General features: G+C 44.9%; 1 pseudogene; it reads left to right on the top strand.

Annotated features, from left to right (window-relative positions):
• Positions 1 to 581: 581 nt before the first annotated feature.
• Positions 582 to 1,565, top strand: LOC102966596 (annotated as a pseudogene).
• The last annotated feature ends 1,730 nt before the right edge of the window (positions 1,566 to 3,295 follow it).

Here is a 3,295-nt window from a genome sequence, read left to right as displayed (position 1 = left end):
AGACTCATAAATATGGAAAACAAACTGAGGGTTACTGGAGGGGGCGTGGGATGGGGGATGGGCTAAATGGGTAAGGGGCATTAAGGAATCTACTCCTGAAATCATTGTTGCACTATATGCTAATTTGGATATAAATTTAAAAAATAAAATTAAATAAACAAATAAACATTAAAACAAGAGAAGTAGATGATGATGATGATGATGATGATGATGATGATGATTTATCATTACCATAAAGATGGAGGCATTCTGAAATATAACTTGGTATTCAGAGGACATATAATTACTAAACTGGGGAGTTCTCTTAGACTGCTCCACAGGCAAAATACGAGGAAAAATACAAGAAGGTGGGGTTCCAACACTCAATATCTACAAACAATTCAATTCAAATTCTATTGCCATCATGCAAGGAAGTCAGAGCCCAAGGGGTGCTTATAGCACTGGTAGGGGAGAAAGACTCATTACTCGGGGCCAAGGCATTACACATTTCAATGCATAATAAACTAGGGGTTCTCTGCTCCTCCCCGTTTGACAGACAGCCACATCTTCTGGTGCAGTGCCAGCCACGTCCCTGAGACATGATGGTGAAGTTCAGAGTAAACAGATTTGCTCTATCGGGTGCCTGGTCACCAGGCCTGCTTTTAATTCTGGTAAAGTGGATATTGTCACCATCAGCGGCCCCTTCACTGACCTCAGCTGCATTGTCTATATGTTCCACTCTGATTCCAGTTATGGCAAATTCCATGGCACAGTCAAGGCTGAGAACAGAAAATTTGTTATCAATGGGAAATCCACCTCCATGTTCCAGGAAGCGAAATCCTGCCAGCATCAAATGGGGTGATGCTGGTGCTGAGTCCATTGCAGAGTCCACCGGGGTCTTCACCACCATGGAGAAGACTGGGGCTCACTTGAAGAATGGGGCCAAGAGGGTCATCATCTCTACCCTTCTGCTGATCCCTCCATGCTTGTGATGGGCGTGAACCATGAGAAGTATGACAACTCCCTCAAGATTGTTAGCAATGACTCCTGCACCACCAACTGCTTGGCCCCTCTGGCCAACGTCACCCATGACAACTTTGGCATCATGGAGGGACTCATGACGATGGTCCATGCCATCACCACCACTCAGAAGACCATGAATAGCTGAAGGGCTACCCAGAACATCACCCCTGCTTCTCCCGGCACTGCCAAGGCTGTAGGCAAGGTCATCCCTGAGCTGAATGGGAAGCTCACTGGCATGGATGTCTTTGTCCCCACCCCTGACATGTCAGTCATGGATCTGACCTGCCACCTTGAGAAAGCTGCCAAATACTATGACATCAATAAGGTCAGATGCCTACATCAAGTAGGCATCAGAGGATCCCCTCAAGGACATCCTGGGCTACACTGAGGACCAGTTTGTCTCCTGCAACTTTAACAGTGACACCCACTCTTCCACCTTCCATGCTGGGGCTGGTATTGCTTTCAATGACCACGCTATCAAGTTCATTTCAGGGTAAGACAGTGAATTTGGCTACAGCAACCAGGTGGTGGACATTATGATCCCCATGTCTCCCAAGGAATAAGAGCCCCAGAGACAGCAGGAGGAAGAGAAAGGCCCTCAGTTGCTGGCGAGCCCTTGCCCCAACTCATCCCCCAACACACTGGGAATCTCCCAACCTCCACAGTTTCCATCTCAGACCGCCTGAAGAAGGGGAGGGGTTTGGGGACCCCTACCTTGTCATGCACCATCAATAAAGTGTACTGTACCCAGAATGAATGAATAAGTGAATGAGTGAAGGACTATATAAATAAACAAACAAACTAGGGAAAACCTTAGCACTGTATCAAACAGCATGTGTATTATGGATCCATCAGTGGCCAACGATGGTTGTCCTAACTCTCCCCACAATAGGAATGGTCCCGTGTGATTCCAGGGTTCCCCCCTCAGGCCACATAGGCCTCTGTCTAGTGTAACTAACCCTTCCTTCTTTAGATTTTATGGCCGTAACTCACTCTCAGTCAACAGGAATTTATTGTCATTGCTCAACACCATACCACCTACATTGTATGAAAGACTTAACCAGGGGCAAAATATTTTTGCTGTTCATACCATCCTTTTGCCAAAGAATTATGCTTATGATGTTACTTTGTATTTCGATCATGCCTAATGTGGACACCAGAAGAAAAAAGTAAGCTTTATAACCCTAGACATTAGAAACGGTCAAGAACTAGTCCTGCACATCATCTCTCTGTTCCAAGATGGCAGATGGCCATCCCCCTTCAGATAAACGCTCCTTTAGAACCTAACAGGGACAGATAGAGCCATGAAGCCTACCCTCTCTCCTACCCAGTTTCTTTTTTTGATGCTAATCACAGGGAATAAACTTTTTCCAGGGTTGCTTAGCTCATATTGGGAATCAAACCCTATATGTGGTCCTCTGTGATGTGCTAAGCTCATCTGCTTATGCCTTGGCATCCAGAAAAGATATACTAGGGCTAATAACTAGTAAACTCCCACTTTAGAAGGGCCTTTCCCACCCCAGCCCCCACCCCTACTGCCACCATCTGTGTTTGTTCTTCTGCTATATAAGAACTCAAACTGGGTGGCGAGCATGTTATTTTTAAAAATCTTTTAGTGGCGTCTATACCCAGAACTGCCTCATCACAATTATCCTCACCAAACAAGGAAACTTCACATTGAGAATGGATATGGTGTTCAGCCAGCACCAAATGTCTCTCCTTCTGCCTTTTTGTCTTTCCGATCAATCAGAACATGTGAAAGTCCCAAATGAAGAGTAAACACACAGTCCAGGTTCCTTTCATCTCCTAACATATGTCATGAAGGGGGAAAGAAAAAACCCTATTCCCAGCTTCAATCAGCCATTCGTTTTCTGCAACTTGAAGCTTAAGCTGAAAGGGACGTGTGGGGGGCTGTAGAGGAGGGTTGAATGCGGGCCCACTCCTTGAAAGATAATAGGCATTCGCCGCATACCTGCATCTTGGAGTCATTATCTCCCCTGCGAGCACTTCTGTATTTATATATAATGAGATCATTACCAGGCAGCTCTTCCAATTTTATTCAGACTTTAATATTTCTTGAAGAAAAAAAATAGCATACAAAAGGGTTTGTGATGCCAACTCAATCAGACGTGCTGCTGATGGAGAATTATTCAAGTGCAAGCCAGAACAGGAAAAAAAAATAATTTCAGAGAGGTTTCTGTCAAAGTCGAGTTCTCCTGTGATGATGTTTCGAGTGAATATGCCGAAATGTCCAGAGGTGAGGAAGAAAAATAACAACTAACAGAAGAGAGGG

The sequence above is a fragment of the Panthera tigris genome, chromosome B1 (genome assembly GCF_018350195.1).
Source record: "Panthera tigris isolate Pti1 chromosome B1, P.tigris_Pti1_mat1.1, whole genome shotgun sequence".
Taxonomy (NCBI): Eukaryota; Metazoa; Chordata; class Mammalia; order Carnivora; family Felidae; genus Panthera; species Panthera tigris.
Note: the sequence above shows the minus strand (reverse complement) of the source record. Positions and strands in the feature narration are given on the sequence as shown.